Genomic DNA, 18,023 nt, shown 5'->3' with positions numbered 1-18,023 from the left:
TAAACAACACACAGCGTTCAGTTCATCTACTTATCACATTTCAGAGTGCCACTCTACAGCTGGAAGTCCAGCTCCAAAAGCAGCGCATGCCAAACCCACGCAGCAGCAGTCTTTTTGTGGTCAAATACAGTGTAAGGGAAGTGAAAGTGTGTGTGCACGCGCTGCTGTTGTGTCTGTTGATGCTAATCCCAGTGGTGTGGAAAGATTGCGAGTGTTTTAAAAAGATTAGAGATTACAGACTGCAGAGGCAGATTAGCTGGCAGCTTGATCTGAACCTCTGGATGGACTGCCCTGCTCTCTCACAGCCCCTCTGTGGGCATGGGTAATGTGCTTTAGTGTGCCTGTTTGTATTCAAGAGGTAATCATGATTGGTGGTAATGATAGTTTTGTGCACATTAAGGCTTAGAAATGTGGTTGTCTGCGTGGATATTGATCTGCCAGACACTCACGTACTTCCCGTTTCCTTTGCAGTAAATAAATGCGGAGAAATGGTGAACGTATATCCATGAATAGTCCCAGTGGGCTGTAAAATATTCTTGATGTCAATTATATCTGAAAGTCTGATATTTCACACACACGCGCGCGCACGCGCACACACACACACACACACACACACACACACACACACACACACACACACACACACACACACACACACACACACACACACACACACACACACACACACACACACACACACACACACACACACACACACACACACGGAGTGGATCAATAGGAAGGGCAGCCAGCCAGGAGCCAGTCAATTCTCCCTCTTTTCCTCTCGGTGTAATGATGGATCCCCTACTGAAAATATACCAATACTTAACATGTTACAGCCTGTTTAAAATACTGCAGGAGTACATTTCACTGATTTCTTTTCTTCCCTTTTACCTAAATGTGTAACAATTCTACCTTTGACAGTGGTGTAGATTTGATAAGGATACGAGGAGGTTAAAGGAAAGTGCTTTTGCAGCATCTTGGGCTGAGGAGAAGTCAGTCCTGGTTCAATCATGAGTCAGAGCTGAGCTCAGACACCCCAAGTGCACTGGAGTTAATTTACAGAGGCAGCAGTGAAAAGTGGATCACAAGAACTGCCTGTTTTGATATTGGACACAAATGACTTTCCTGTGGACAAGGGACGGACAGGTTTGTCAGAGGTCTGTGTAAAAGTGCACGCTGCGGTGGAGCAAGACAAACATGAATTGCATTTACACAGCAGTTCTCCTTTGAACGGAAAACTTTTACCTCAATCATAACTGCGTTTGGAATATTCAAATACTAAATTTCGCTCTTGTTGTCATGTTAGATATAAAGTGGGTTGAAAAAAAAAAAAGGTATTCCCTTTGGGCTTCAGGGTCAAACAGAAGAAGAAAATAATGAAGACAGGCAACTTGGTAAATGTTAGTTTCCTTCATGCACAATTTGAATTATGCTGCAGCTGCCTGCTCATTGTCTGCACTACAGCTAATTTACAGAAATGCCACTGAGACACAGGCGCTGTCACGTCCTGCAGGTAACTTGAATAGGCTGTCGATTAATTGTAGCGTTGAATTGTATCCATAGCAACAAGAGTCAATGGGGTGCCTCAGAATAGGCAGCTATGCGAATGATAAGGTTACAGTCAAACGCAGCGGGGAAAACATGTTATGATTCGAACTTGACCAATTTATGGAACATTTTGGTTGACGCGGTGCTTCAAGACAATAATTTCTTGACAAATTCAAAAATGTGTTCCCCTCTTAAAGCTTGTGATCCACACACCCAAGACTCAAAGAAAATTTAAATTGTAGTTGGATTAAAGCTGACTCATCCCAGGCTAAGTTAGGTTTTCAAGCAAGTTTGCCTAAAACTCTAAACAGTTCTAAATGTTTCTTATTAAGACAGTGGTGTATATGATTTAAACTTTACGCTAAACATAGTTAAAGGAAGACCTTGAGCCTGATGTAATTCTTTTTAGGCAGTGCTTTATTTTCTTAAAGCTAGTCACTTTATGCAGACATTTACATGGTATCTTTGGAGTTTCTGTGCAGCATAAAACTGTTCTGTGTGAAAAGAAGGCTTTCCAGATATCAGAGGTTTCCACATGTCTCCAAGTGAGATACAAAATTAGTTACAAAACTACTTTTGCAAAGGCTGCGAAAAAAAAGCTTTAGGAACCAGAACAGTAAGGTCCGACTTTCAAAGATGTCCTCATGTCAAGACTACATAAACCAAAAAGAGCTCTTTTCTGTTTAAGATTTAGTCCAGCATTAAGTATCATTATAGACACTGCACAGAGACAAAACTCACCACACTGCAAGGGAACAACATAAATTGCAAGAGGCAGGCTGGGTTGTAAGAAGTGACAGAATGGGGGAAAAAAAATAATAATAATTAGAGAAGGGAGGCTGTAGACGGAGCAGACGGCGATGAGAATCAAAAGAGGGAGAAAGAGAGCCTTCAACAGTGTTTTCTTTGAGAGTTTCCACACAATACTCGTTGGGTTTCTATGACAACCTAGAGTCGCCAGCTGGGCCCATACAGGCAGAAGTAAGAGGCCTGTTTGGCAGAAGTGGAAAAAGTATTCAAATCCTTGAAAAGTAGACACATTTTAATTAAGAAAAGTAATCGAAAATAACATAGCCTACTTTCACACTTCTACTTTTAAAGCTGTAGAAACACAGGAGTAAGTGATCGCTGCATCTGCTGTATGTACAGTATTACTGTTTTAAAGTTTTGACTGGTTTTTTGGGGCACTTTTTGGGGAGCAGTAGTTTAAACTGTGGAGATGAATCATATTTTATGATGTGTATGTGTGGCTGTAACTACAGCTATCAGGACTATATGAGTATGTCCATCTGACTTAGTACAATATGTCAAAAAAAATATCACAAATTAGAAAAATGTAAGTAAACTGACAATGCCTCAGAACAGAGAGCATTAGTTAAGTGAACACACACATGCAGGTGGTTGGACTACTGATGTTAAATCTGTGACAAACCCAAAGCAAATAGTCCCTGATGACATGTGTTGCAAGAGGAATCTCATTTGAAATTCACATTCACACAAACCAGCTACATGCAGTATAGGCTCCATCTACTGTATACAGCAGCTCCACATGTAAAGCTGATGCAGGTGGTGTGCCAGACATAAAAAGAGGGAGGAGAGTGAGGGTCTGCAGAGCACCACAGCTTCATGATTAATGCGGCTTTTAGCTGCAGCGCAGCCAGGGCCCCGGTCCCCCCCCCCCCCCCTGCCCGCCCGCCCCCCAAAGCAAGCAAACTGACCGGGGCTGCCTATTCAACTCTGTCGACTGTTTTCTCTTCCTCCATCAGCCAAAAACCCAGCGACAGGAGAACCGCCTGTATAACCCACAGACCATTGACCACATTTCTCTTGTCTACAGCAACACTTCATCATCGTATAACCTCGACTGTACCGCGTTACACTTGCTTTCACTTCCCTCCCATTGTGAGCCCACCCTCCAAAGTGTGCACACACCAGGAACATGCGGCGGGAATGGAAAAGCCTCCGTGCGTAAAGGGACATTAAATAAAGTTGGCAAGGATGCGCGGCCGTAAACTTATGAAGAAAAAAACACAAGTTAAGTGTATTAAGGTCAGAAAAACACATGGAATAGCTCAATCGAGATTAATTTAAATCGGAAGACATTAAAAATACCAGAACACATAGTAAGGTTACTCTAAAGTCAGACCGGATACCCTTGTCCCAAAGATTTATTTTTTTTTCTCCGTTGGGGGCAGAGGAGCAGGCAAACACGCATCCACCAGGCAAGGAAAGCACGTTGAAGTGCACGTTAGACAGAAAGATTATGTTTCGGGAGAAGAATGGACCAAAATTTGTTTTATCACTTTATAGTAAATAATGGTGTCTAATCTAGCGCTAAATTTGGGAGGGAGGGACACCCCGTAAATACGCACGCCAAATGCAGCAAACCATGTCTTTCCTCCCGCCTAATAACACACAAACACACACACACACACACACAGCCTCTGACCACTATTTTAGTGAGGGGGTCACTCCCCCCACAACCGCCCAACACGCACACACACGAGCGCGCACTAAAATCCCGATGCACCAGCAGCAGCAGCAGCAATAGATAATTCATTGCAGTCACAGGAGCAGAGCACAGTGAATCCACAGGCTTCTAAATACATCAACTATCACGCACCGATCTAAAAGTACACACTTTGTGGATCGTCCACACGGGACCGGGACCAAATTTCCCACTTGTTTCTGCGTCCTCTCGGGCTGTTTGCACTGGCGCACTTACCTTTGCACAAGAGCGAAAAGGAGCACAGTTAGTTCCCATTTTGAGAAAAAGGGTTTAGAATCCACTCATTCCCGTGTATCTCCTCCTGGTTTACTCAGACATCCACAGTGGGTTTCAGCAGGGAGAGTAATCCAGTTTTCCATCCCGGGGAGAGCGCTTGCAAGCTTCCTTACATCTTTTTCCACAATCCTTCCAAAACTATGCCAGGCTTCTTTCAGCGCGTTTTTTCTCTCACTCTCTCTCTCTCTCTCTCTCCCTCCTCGGTCCTCTGCCCCCTCTTCTTTCCTTTCCCTCTCTCTCCCTCTCTGAGGTTGCCTGGTTACCTCTTTCTGTAGGCTGGTTTAGACCGCCGGCCGGCAGCCAATCACAAGACTGGGTTCGTCTTAACCCCTCCACCGCTGAGTTGTCCTGATTTCCAGCTTTCAAGGAGTGAGTGAGTGAGTGTGTGTGTGTGTGTGTGTGTGTGTGTGTGTGTGTGTGTGTGTGTGTGTGTGTGTGTAGGGCGGGGGGGGGGGGGGGGGGGGGGGGCATGAGGAGGAGAAGAAGAGAGGCACTGGGTGAGGGATTTAGAGAATGTATATTACAGAACTATAATGAGCAATGAAAGATGAAAGAAGAAGCAGTGGAAGACAGAGAAGGAGGGCCTGAATAGTGGATTTACATATAAAATAAAAAAGTTAGAAGAAATGTCAGCAGACGTGTGAATGGTCGTGTGAACTGCATCACAGTTTGGACAGACAGCTCTGGTTTAAAAATGACTGAACTGTCCAAATTTCCCAGTCATCACATGGCCACTCCCGTTTCTGCACATACGTAGTAATGCTGACATAGAAACACACTCACCCAGACATGACAGCAAGAAGCAGTCATGCCTTCACCCAGTCGTTCAGCAGACTATCGATTGGTTAACCACCCACAGTTAAGTCGAGCAGCCCAGATCGTACGTGAGTCATGGACTTGTGAATTCACCATGTCTAACCTTATTGCTCTTAGAGTGGGAGTGCACTTCAAGTTTTTAGAACTTTGAAGACATGAAAGAAAGACACTTTAAACACTGCTTATTTACTGTTGTTTATTGATTAAAGACTGACAAAATAAAATGTAAATATAATTTGCGCAGCTATATTGTATTTGTTGAATTATAATATTTTGCAGTTTCATGTTTTTTCTCCCTTCCCCATTAAGCCTCACTCTTGTGCACCCTGTCCCCCTTTATGGTCACTCTTTTCACTTTTCTATCCCTGCCCCTCCTCCTCTCCCTCATCTCCTCAGATCATCCCCCTCTCCCCATGTGTTGTGCTGCTGTGGGGAGTTTAGGAGCCGCAGCGTGGACACAATTCCTCTGATCTCCACAAAGATGGGAAGACACTCGGCACTCTTCCATCTAAAACCTTTTTCCAACACATTCAAACAAAGATAGGGCCCTGGTTAGACTGTTGGTAGAGACAAAAGGGTGGGGTGGAATATGCCAAGAAGAAATCAGAAAATATGATATAGTGTCCTTTGTAAACATTGTAAATTTGGTTAAACGGACATCAGGAGTGTTCAAAGTTGTATAAAAAAAAATAAAAAGTGCGGTCCAAAGTCTGAGATCACCACTTGAATTTAATACAAAATGTTTTATTCCAAATGGTATGTGCTGAAAAGTTTGAATATATTATCAATGTACATGGATATTGTATCTGTTTTCCCCATTTTGCTTTGATGACAGCAGCACTTGAGCTGCATGGATTTAACAGGTTTGTTCAAGCCTAATAATCCAAGTTATCCCAGCAGGATCTGACAATCTGTGTTCCAATACTACCATACCTTTTAGTATGCCAGAAAAAGATATAGCAAGTCTGAATACATGGTGCCAAAAATAGCAGGATGCTCTACTACATTCAGTCTTATTTTGCAGTCTGTAGGCCAGCATGCTATTCTGGCTGTTCTGACCCACAATCCTCTGCGCAGAGGAACATACGTCACATCGACTGCACCGCTGAGAGAGTTGGTGGCACTAATGCTGTGCCTGTAGCGCTATGGATCAAAGTTCAAAGCGCATTTTAATGACAAAGTAGTATGTCCCAATTGTATGCATATTGCATGCAACAGGACATACGTTGTACAGGTAGCTGCAGTACGTACTCTAAGTAAAAATAAATATTTTGCAATTTGAAACATAGCTATCATCAAGCTTCAATGATGTCAGGAATGTTTGGCTTTCTCAATCTTCAAGAGTCCCTATAAAAGTTCAGAGGTCAGGTGACCATGGAAGAAAGTCCACGACAGGCAGCAGCAGTTCTTGCAAAGCTATGAGGCGTGTGTGTGTTCAGTAGCAATCCTTCTCCACCTGGTCTCATCCATAAATAGGACTTCATCCAGTCATCCACTGTGAAATGCTGCTACATCTTAGCTCACCACAAGTGTTTGTCCTTGTTTCCCCTCCACAGGAGTGGTTTAGAGATGCTACTTGTCCTCTGAGAGCACTACGAGACATTCTTCTTTTGACAGGACTTTTACTGATTGGACTTTCTGTGTCAGTGATTAAGTTGTTTTTCTCTCGCCCAGTGAACAATACTTGATGTATTGATCTTCTGATGGTGTGCTCACTGTTGGTCTGCCTGATTGTGCTTTGGATACAACTGATCCAGTTTCCGCCAAGTGTTTTACCCATGGAGGGTTAATGACATTGCATCTGTGACACTGTTTTTGACGGTCCTCTGCATGAAGCAAAGCCTTTTTTCTGCCTAATTTTGTCGGCTCTCTGATTTGGTCATTTTTCTCTTGATTTTTGTGCTCCTGGGAAAATAGGCTGCGTGTTAAATGGTTCCTTTTACTCTGTTTTAATTGTATTTATTGTTAATTCTTTCTTTGTGGGGCTGTAGCCTACAGACAAAGTTAATACAGTTGGCTGTGTTTTAGTTGTTGAAGACATTAATCCTCAATTATTTAGCATTTATATTTCACATTCAGAGCTTGTGGCAGGAGAAGAACACATTTCCTTTCCTACTTGAAAGACCACGGGGGTAGACGTTGATGTAATGACGTAATGATGTAATAATTTGTGCACAGGGTGTTCAATTTTAAACGCTGACTAAACTCTCAATGACATTCCTGTGTTTGACTTCCTTTCCCGGTCAATCTGCTCTGAGCTGTTTGATGTGGCTTTTGTCAAAAGTAGACTTGGAACGTATTTTTAGTGCACCGGAGTGCAGAGACGCTTCTGGGTCGCTTCTAAAACGCCCTGCGGCTCGTCTGGTGGAATCACAAGCCTATCGTCTGGTATTACCACGATCAGCTCTGGTGGCCATGTCACTAGGGATTATAAACCACGGTGCAATGTTTTGGAATCTGATAAAGATGTCAATCGCATTTCATCATTGCAGTCATGTCTGAAGTACCACATCCCCACCAACGCAGATCCCTGATATGAACATCTGGTTATTATCAATCCATCATTTGGTTTGTGTCATCTCCGGTTAGATTTCCTCACCAGAAAGACACATAGAATAGATATTGACATTTGAGGATGAGTGACTCTATGCTGTGTATGGTTCATACACACATATTCATATCATCCCTACATAAATCTACCTGTGTGTATTTAAATCTCATTTGAATTACAAAATTTCCATCTCGTCCACCTCACTTTTCTCCATGAACATCTCCCCACCACTCTCTCTCTCCTCCGGTCGTCTTTTCTTCTCCCTCCCTGCTCTGTTTTACCACCTAAGTTTAGCTGTAGTTTACCTTCTCTCTCTGTGCAGGGCTCCTGCTCTCTATCTTCCTCTCACACCTCAGTATCTCTGCCCTTTTTGCCGTATCTCCCTCCCTCAGTATCTGCCACCCTCTCTCACCTTCCTCTGCTCTCAGTCTCTGTCGGTCTGTCTCAGCCTGGCTGAACAGATAACTCCTGGATGCTCATGTGGGCAAACCAGCGGCTAGCTTTCTCCCTTTCCTCTCACTCCTTTCACACACAGTCACCTGAGTAGATATAATTGCATTAACACACACACACACACGCGCACACACACACACACACACACACACACACACACACACACACACACACACACACACACACACACACACACACACACACACAGCCCTTTCTGCAGACACACACATGCGCGCACACACACAGCTCGTTTATGGTAATCCATGGGAATGTCCAGATGGATATGATCTCTGGTGAGAACGTGAAGGTCAGCTCCTTCGTACTGCTCACAAAAAAAACTGTTTCACAGCATTAGGTTTCCTCTAATTCACACATATGCAGCCAAAGAAGCAGACAGAGACATAGAGGATGAAAAGAAGAGAGATAGGGACAGACAGAGAGATAAAAAAAAAAAAAAAAAACAGAACAGAACAGAACAGGGAAAAGAATGGAAATTTATGCATATTATCAGCAAAACGGGTCAAACTCGTTAAAGGCAACAAAGGCAGCTCTCTAATTGCCTGAGCAGAGCTGTGAACTGCTAAACTACTGTAAGAGCTGTAAAGTACAGTTGGACTGTGGGTCTCCGACACTCATTTCATCCTTACAGTAAGCTTGTATAAAACCTTAAGCCACGTAACATGTTGACCAACAATCTTCAAAATGTATAGACATCAGATTCAGAACCAAACATATGAAAACATTTTCGAATTGAAATGCAGTGAACTCAGGAGTCAAACCAGCGGCTCAACAGATACACAGCGTTGAGATCTGAAGCACATGGTTACAGGACAAACAATCAATATGCTGCATGCCAACTCACCTGCAGTAAAGATATTTAAAAAGCCTGCGACCAGCTAGAAACCACATTCACAAGATCTTCTGGGCATTGCATTTAACTAATGCCATAGAATATATATAAATATACTATAGAAAAGCAGTTCAAATTTGTTTTTCATTTGATGCACCTCATATGGTGCAGTCATGTTCAAAATTTAAATCCAGTAACATTACATGCACATGACTTTCATAACAACATAAATCTTCTTGAGTATAGGACATCTTTTCAATGCCACAAGATTTCAGGGTGGATGACCGGACATGCTTAGCATACATAATACAATAAAGTGATGTGCCATCCCTCACAGTATTGCAGGTTCCAGGTGGAACAGAAATCCCTGCCTTAAGGGCTTGGTATATATATATATATATTTTTTTACTATTTACTATTTACTTTAAGTACTTTTAAATAAAGTACTTTAATTTACACATGAACAGGATACACCTCGTAACTCATGGCAATACAGAAATCTTATGTTCACACCACCTTTTTTCTAAAATATTTCCGTACACACGAAACCCAAAAACCACTGCCAATGCTTAAACAAGCACTCCGGGCCAATAGGTGGCAATAAAGTTTACATCAATGATAACGCCAAATACCAGAGAAAAATATTCAGAGGATTCGTAGTGACATCATTTTCCTTTGGCAGTACAGTGACAAAAACAATAGTGGCTAATTATCTATTGATTTATAATTACTTGACGTGTCTTCAACTCGCCGCTATTGTGTTTTTTTCAGCTGCATGCTCATTACACAAAGTATCAAATTGAGGTGTGACAATAAATCTACTCAGTTCTGTTTTACATATCCACACAGAACGCACAGACACAGCTTTTTTAGAAATCTGCACTAAGGTAGGCCAAAATGTAGACGAAAATGTTTGTTCCGCCAAATATCCATATTAGTGTGGCAAGGGTCTGAAAAAAAAGAGAAGAATACACTGTATTTTATTGAGACATTCTCCTGTTTACATGATGTATATTTGTAAATGGTACATCACATGGTTGTCATCGTCCTTTTCATGAGTAGCCAAACTTCAAGAAGAAGGGTTTTATCTAAATAGAGCCTGTCAAAGGCTGGAGAGGGAGGAAAAAAAACACTGATGCAAGAAAGTTGTTGAGCAGTCACAAATTTGTCAAGCATGTGATGGATTGTGACTAATAGCTGTCGGCCATAAAGTATTTTCTATTTTGGTTTAGTTCCTATCTTGGCTTAAATGTGAAATGAACTGAAACCAGTGCTGAAGTGTGCGCAGGTATTTCTGGGCGGGTGATGTCGGAGGTGGAGCTGAATTCAAGCAACCCCAACGGGACACAAGTCGAATCACTATTATTTAGGCCCAATATTAGCTGCTACTTCTATTAAACCTCTAACTATAGCATACACCACCCTACTATATTTAAATATCTCCTTCTGCAGTCACATGACCTTGTAATCAAACAGCTGAAATCAGTTGACACCTGTAAATGAGCCAGTCTCCTCTGAAAAAGCGTCAATACGTCTGGAGGTGAATTTGAGAGACACACCTACACTCGAATGAGATTAGCTTTCACCCAAATGCAAACACAAGTATACAGTGACCTGTCTCATCTACCATCTCCTGTATTGCTTATTTAGCCATGAAACCACAGTATCGTGTCCATGCGTGTTGATGTGCGAGTGTGTCTGAATGAAAGAAGGAAAAAGAGAGAGGGAAGGCAGAGGCAGATGGAAAAGAGCGGCGATGCTGGACCCCCATCCAAAGATGAAATATCACAGCCTAACCGTAGCTATCAAAGCATGCCACTCTTCAATAACTCAGATGTATCAGGATATCAAGCGCCTGACAGATGTGAGGAGAGTAAAAGAGCATGCGGAGATGAGGAGAGATGGTTGAGGAGAGGGAAAATATATTGAATCTGAAAACTGCATGTGCACACACATGCAGGGGGAGTTTTGATGCTCTGACAGACCGCTGTAATTGTATTCTCATATGTAAATAAAGTGAGACAGAAACAGAAAGGGAGACAAAAAAAATGTAGGTGACAGGATGACTTGTGTGGGGAAAGTGGGGTGGCGTGGGTGTGTGTGTGTGTGTGTGTGTGTGTGTGTGTGTGTGTGTGTGTGTGTGTGTGTGTGTGTGTGTGTGTGTGTGTGTGTGTGTGTGTGCGTGTGTGAACCCGCAGGGCGTTAGATAGAAAGATGTGCTCTGCTGAAATGTCACACATGTTTATGCTTTTATCAAGATGTGTAACTTTGAGGGCTTTTGCCTCTGGGAAGATCCATCAAATTTCATCATGTTTCATTAATATATTTGCGTATGCAGACAAGGGAACATGCACACACACACACACACACACACACACACACACACACACACACACACACACACACACACACACACACACACACACGCACACACACACACAGTTTTTTCTTTGAACAGAGCGGGAAAAAAGGGGTAATCCCACATCAGTGAGAAGCGCTGTGAGCATGTAGTAGCAGTCTGAACTCATTGCACTCTTAACCCAGACACCCTGAACTAGTAGGTTTTTATATTATATTACATCCGTGATACTAATGTGATGCTCTATTGATCCCAACTCAGCAGTTTTACATAGACCATAATGCTCAACAGCCACTTGCTGTCAGTAGCTGGTGAGTTCCAAATGTGCTTAACAAAAGAAAACAAATAATGTTTGAGAGTTTTACAAAATGAGACAAAACAAACAGAAACACATTAATCTTATACTATAGTATTCTGTGAAAATATACGTGTATCATAATGGGAACATAATTTGAGTCAGGGGAGTAATTAAAGAAGGTTATTAGCATGGAAAGATTAACAGGGTCTTACTGGAAGTGACAGGAGGCAGTGGTGATAACATTACCAGCAACATTAGCAAGTGTTTGTGCTGTTTTTTTTTTTTTTTTGCAAGAATAAAGTTATAAATGAAGCTTTAATTTCCATTGCATTTTTGTTTGCGTTGTATATTTTGCACTTGCATTAGTCACAGTTTATAGATTTTTGTAGTAAAGCAGTGGAAATTACTCAAGCAGATACAATTTACTTTTGTCATCTGAGTAAAAATGAAAAAAGGCAATTAAACATATCAAATGATATTTCATTATTTTGAGGTGCCCCCGACCAAACAGTCTCCTATTTTGCCAAATAGTCTGCTACCATCTACAAGCTGTGTTTTTTACTATCTAAAAGTTACATATTCCACACATACATCACCAGCATGTGCGTATGTGTTAATATTCTGTTTTTGTCTTTTTTTTATGTATTTTTGTGCAAAAATATAACCTCAAATTAGACTCTACCTGCAGTATGTGGTTGCTGCACATTATGTTGAAATCTTAAACCCCTGTAAGAAGAAATTCTCTGCTTTCTCTTCCCAGTCTTTCCACAGGGCGTTCAGACTGCAGCGTCAGAGACAAAACAATCTCTGTGGAGCTGATGGGGATCATTTTAAAGTTTGTTATAAAAACTTGAATTTAGAGAACTGCAATGTCACTAAAGGCTGGTACAAACTTATTCTGCAAGAGTATCAATCATGCAACAGACTACGAGGTGCAATCAAAAAGTTCGGAGACTGTTATTGTTGTGGAGCACTGTGATGTGCACGGAGCAGGAAGAAGCAAGAAGGTTTCCAAGCTAGGTTGCTTGGTTAACATCAGCATCTCAGTTACACTTGATTTTGTATTTGCAATTTCACCATTTAGGGAGCACAGTGTATGAAAATATTGGGGAACAGAGAGAAGTCACAAGAAGCCAAATCTGCTGAGTTGGTGTGGTGGGGAGCAACGATTGTGTTGTTGTGGACGAGAAGCTCCCGCGTTATCACCGTGCTGTCTCAAACTGGAGAGCCTAAGTGCCATCACGCAACAGTTCAGGTCATTTGTGTTTCCCTCAGAGAACTCAGAACATCACAGTAGAACACGGTGTTGACGGTCTGACGCTGGGGGACGAGTTCACAATGCACAACATTGTAAAGGTTGAGTAAAACCCACCTGGTTGCACTCCCTAACTGATGCGCCTTTTTCAGTTTTGGGCAGTGACGTTGTACCCTTCTTTAAACATGAATGCCACTCAAAACACCTCGGCTTATTGCGTCATTGCTGTAGGCTTTCTGAAGTATTCCAAAAGATTCTGTTAACGATTTCCCGAGTTTGACACAAAGTTTATATTTATATTTTGGGTTTTTTTGCTCTCTGTTCAAATGGTGAATCACACTTGTACTAGTGGTAACGAAAACATATGAGTCACAAGTTATGATGTTGATCAAGTGATGACACCTGGAATAATTATTCAAGAAAATGTTACTGCTTTACCCTGCTCCATGTGCATTACTGTGCTGCACTGCATTCATGCACAACAGGTACAATCCTGACATTTTTTGATCAACCGTCATAAAGGATTTAAAATTGGGACCTCTATAATCAAAGAGACATACATCCATCCACAGTTACAGGATTACAATTACTCTACAGCAACCTGTCCTTTCTATCCTTCTTTGTCCAAATAAAGGATTGGTTATAACTGCCTGTTTACTCCTGGAGACCAATACGTGACAGCAAGTACATGTACACTTATCTATGAAGAAATGTATCAAGTGTCTAAACAGTATGGGGGGGAAGACAGTGTTGCTGTGTGTGAAGTGGGAGGAGAGTGGTGTTGCTGTTAGTATTAGAAGGAGGACAAAGGGGAAAAAGAGGGCAGAGGAGGCGAAACAAGTCAAGCTGACACACTGTTGTTTCAGTGTATTCTCAATGATGTAAATAATGCAGAGTGGGCTGTTTCTCATGGATGTTGTCTTCATTCATTTTTAAATAGTTCAGTTACACAGTAGAAATCTGGTTTTCTTTCTCGCCCTCTATGTATGTATGTGTGTGTGTGTGCGGCAGCCTGTATGTCCTGGTGTGTATTTAATGTGATAAACTCACGTTTTAGTTGAGGTCACAAAGAACACGCAGGTTAATGGCTCACTGCTAATTGCTTTATGATTGCTGGAGTTAATTAAAGCTTAAAAACCCACTTCAAAACAGATTTGTCGTCTGGTATTGGTACTGACCTCGTCCTCTCCTGTTACATATTTGGCAATGATTCAGGAAAAAAGTCAGGTGACTTTATGGATTTATAGAAAACTTACTTGAGCTTTTACATCTAAAAATATCATTACTTTGATAACTGCTTCAAGCCCACAGCCTCATACAATCCTTCCAGTTACTGTCACACTGTTGCTTCAGGATTGATGACTCTGCCAAGACCGTCTTGTCTCTTATAACATTTTCATGTTTACAAACCCAGACATGTTCGCAGAATCACAGCATATTAAACAAATCAGATATTAAATATTGGTTTTTAGAACGGGCTTTCCCTTTGATGCTGTGAAGGCTGAAAGCAAGGACACAGCAGGAGCTGCAGTCCTCTGTGTGCTTTCTGGGGCTTCACGGTACCGCTAACTGCATTACATTAGTGCATATGGTCAGACACAGTCGACAAAATCAGCTAACCTCCACCTCAACCTCAACTCACAGCACGTGCATGTACATGTTTGAGGGAGAAAGTGTGTTTCTGTGCCAGTGTTGGTGAGCGTGGGGCTCATTGCTCATCTCAGTGGGTATAAATAGAAAAATAGAGAGCCAGGAATATTAGAGCATCATAGTGTGTTTGAGGGGGTGAGACGCTGCTCAGAGCAAAGAAAAAAAAAAAATCAGATCTGATAGCAGGTGGATTCAAAGCTGAACAAATGTTCAATCTAATAGCAGGTTTAGTTTGTCAAATTGAAACCATATTCTATCAGATAGACAGGCTGTGGGCCTCCTCACACAATACCAAATAAAAAAGTTGAAGAGGTGCTTTCATTTTACAACGCAGAATTGATTCTCTTTGAAAAAAAGCGCACCTTCACGGTTCTATTTCTTTTGTTGTGCACCATAAAGTCATTGGATCATTAATTTTCAAGAGGTTCGAAACAAAATAGGTACATGGTGGAGTTTACAGCAACCAACAGTTTTTTTGGCATGATTTCATTGTTTTCTGTTTTGTATTTATGTGATTGATGTGATGTGCTGAGACAAGCCTCAAGTGAGTCTGTCACCATTCGCGATGTGTTTTGATTTAAGTATAGTTGCACTGTAACACACTGCACTGTGGGATTGTTAATGCAAAGTACATTCATTGGCCACTTCTTGTTAGCCAATCATGTGGCAGAAACTTAATTAATTTAGGCATGCAGACATGACCAAGAGGATCTACTGAAGTCCAAACCAAGCATCAGAAAAAAGGGGAAGAAAAGTTATTTAAATGACTTTGAACGTAACACGATTGTTGGTACCAGCTGAGGATCTTTGAGTATTTCAGAAACTGCTGATCTGCAGAGATTTTCACACACAACCATCTTGGATTTACAAAGAATAGTCAGAAATAGAATCAACATCCAGCAAGCACCAGTTCTTAGAGGGATAACGCCTTGTAGATGGCAGAGGTCAGAGAAGAACGGCCCGACTGGTTCGAGCGGATAGAAATGCAACAGTAAGTAAAAAAACACACTGGAAGATTGTTGTCTGGTCAGACGAGTCTTGAGTGCTGCTGCGACTTTCAGATGGTCGAGTCAGGATTTGGTGTGAACAACATGAAATCATGGATCCATCCTGCTTTGTCTCAATAATTCAGGCTGGTGATGTTATTAGACTGGTGTGGGGTACAACACCATTACACAACTCGGCTCATTTTGGGCCCCTTAATACTAACTAAGCATCAAATAAATGCCACAGCTTTCCTGAGTATTGTTGCTGACCATGTCCATCCCTATAAAACCACAGCGTGCCCATCTTCTAATGACTACTTTCAGCATGTCAAAAAGCTCATATCCTCTCAGACTGGTCTCTTAAATACAACAATGAGTTCACTGGACTCAAATGGTCTCCACAGTCCAATAGAGCATCTTTGGGAAGTGATAGAACAGGAGATTTGCATTGTAAAAGTGCTGCCTACAAATCTGCACCCACTGCGTGATGTTATCAGGTCAATGTGGATCAAAATCTCTGAGGAAAGTTTTCAGCATCTTGATGAATCTATGTGGTGAAACATTTAGGCAGTCCAGGGGTCAAATCTCACACTAACAGTACAGAATTCACACTTAAACAAAAGAGCACTAATTTCAAGATTTAGATTAAAAATACCTGAAGATAAGGTCGAATTTGTGATGAGAGGGCAACGTCTCTCCTAAGATGGTGTGTTTGATGCACACAAGCATGAGAGACATTATTACGGTGTGCTATAAGAACTGAATGCATACCTGGGCGTCCCCACACCTGGTGTCCATATCACTGCTCCTCAAAGAAGGAAAATGCACCTGGAGAAGAGAAGGGGGGAGAAAGAGGGGGAGGAGGTATGACATTAAGAAAAAGCACTTGTCAGGTAGCCCATTAGAGTACCATTACAATACCAATCTCTGCTCCCCATCTTTCCCTTTCACAGTGTGCGTGTGTGTGCGTGTGTGTGCGTGTGTGTGTGTGTGCGTGTGTGTGCGTGTGTGTGCGTGTGTGTGTGTGTGTGTGTGTGTGTGTGTGTGTGTGTAATTCTCTTAGTGTGCCTCCAGTCACCAGCGGCGAGATGAGATCATTACCTGTGACTGCGAAACTAATGTCACGCACAGCCTCAAAACACACACATATACAGTACACACATGAGCGTACACACAAGGCAGACTAAAGAGAATAATGTGACTCTGCCTCGGTAACAAAACTATGGTGACCGCGGGGCTTGTCTCCATTTGGATAAGGCAGCCTGTTTTACAACCTGGTTCCAACAGCAGCAGATGAAAGAAACAAGAGGATAGAGAGAAGGGAGGAATGACAGAAGGATGAATAGAGGGGGAATCTAATTGGAGACGTGGTGGGAACAAATAGCCGCCTTTCTCTTTCTGGGGTAGAAAAAGACAAACTACACTGTGCCGGGAAATAGGTCCGGCTTCAGACATAATGTATGGCTCAGAATACACTCATTAGCAGTCATGGGACTGTGAATGACAGATGAGAGGAGAAGTAGATGGGGATGATGGGAGGGGTGGAAATGGGTCAGAAGGTGAGGATGACTTGCCTGGCCTCTAATTAACTTCTCCATCAGCCCTGTGGCTCTTACTTCATATTATGTACCTTCACAATACTACTATTGCAACAATATAACGAGCATGTGTAAAGGCAGGGAAGGAGGAACCTAAGACTGAATATAAAAAGGAATTTAGTCTCCAGGTTTGAAGTCAATGCAGAAGTGCTTTAAATAGCAATACCGCTCAGTGCCACTAGGGGTTGGTTTGAAAAAAAGAAAAAAAAAAAAAAAACCACGGTTCCAAAGACTCCATTCAACTTCTCTTGTCAAATACAAATTATTAATTTTTTTTCCAGAAGTCATTGTGGTGTCATTGGCTAAATTCACTTCTTCTCATGAGTGTTATGTGGGTTCTTCTGAAAATAATTCCATAATTAATTAGATATTAGGTCTCAAAGAGAGGTATGTTTAGGGGCGTGCCTGGCTTCACTGACAAGCCCAGGGTGCAGTCAGGTTGCTGATATAGGTGGACGGGGCATAGTGTTCTCTGGCTCACAGTCAGATCCACTTCTCACTCCTCCCTAGCTCACATAGATGTGTTCACTTTTGGCTCAGAAAAAAACAAGATGCCAGATTCTGTGCTTCAGAACAGCAGGTCACAAACTAATAGGTGACACTGGCACTAAAGTGAACAAATTGTAGCAGTGATTTTAAAGCACAACTAAATATGTCCAGTTCAGATCCAGTGCTTATTTTGAAACTTGACTCCCTAACAGGAAGTCGGTTCAACCAATCAGCTTGTTTTGAAAACCAGGGGGCCACATGCAGCGCATTGTTGTTGTTGACCATAATACCCTTCTCCACATAAATCTGCAGGAACATTTACATGTACATTCACATAATTACAACATAAGCTTTCAAAGGAAGGCTGCAAAGCATGTGTGGG

The 18,023-nt window shown here is 41.9% G+C and overlaps 1 protein-coding gene across 6 annotated transcripts in view; it reads right to left on the bottom strand.

The window, feature by feature from the left end:
• The window catches only part of dab1a (DAB adaptor protein 1a), a 213,620-nt gene that overhangs the window by 76,301 nt on the left and 119,296 nt on the right, over positions 1 to 18,023 (bottom strand). For 4 of the 6 annotated variants that reach the window (XM_069150589.1, XM_069150592.1, XM_069150593.1 and 1 more), the window contains exon 1: positions 4,277 to 4,553. The gene's annotated coding sequence lies outside the window, so the exon portion shown is untranslated. Of the gene's footprint in view, positions 1 to 4,276; positions 4,554 to 16,325; positions 16,383 to 18,023 lie in introns of those variants that run through there. The other 2 variants (XM_069150590.1, XM_069150591.1) reach the window with 1 other exon arrangement.

Source organism: Embiotoca jacksoni, unplaced genomic scaffold (assembly GCF_022577435.1).
Source record: "Embiotoca jacksoni isolate LCO1_2020_lvr unplaced genomic scaffold, fEmbJac1.0.p SCAF_16, whole genome shotgun sequence".
In the NCBI taxonomy this organism is placed as follows: Eukaryota; Metazoa; Chordata; class Actinopteri; family Embiotocidae; genus Embiotoca; species Embiotoca jacksoni.
The sequence above is the reverse complement of the archived record's forward strand: the minus strand, read 5'-3'. Positions and strand labels throughout refer to the sequence as shown.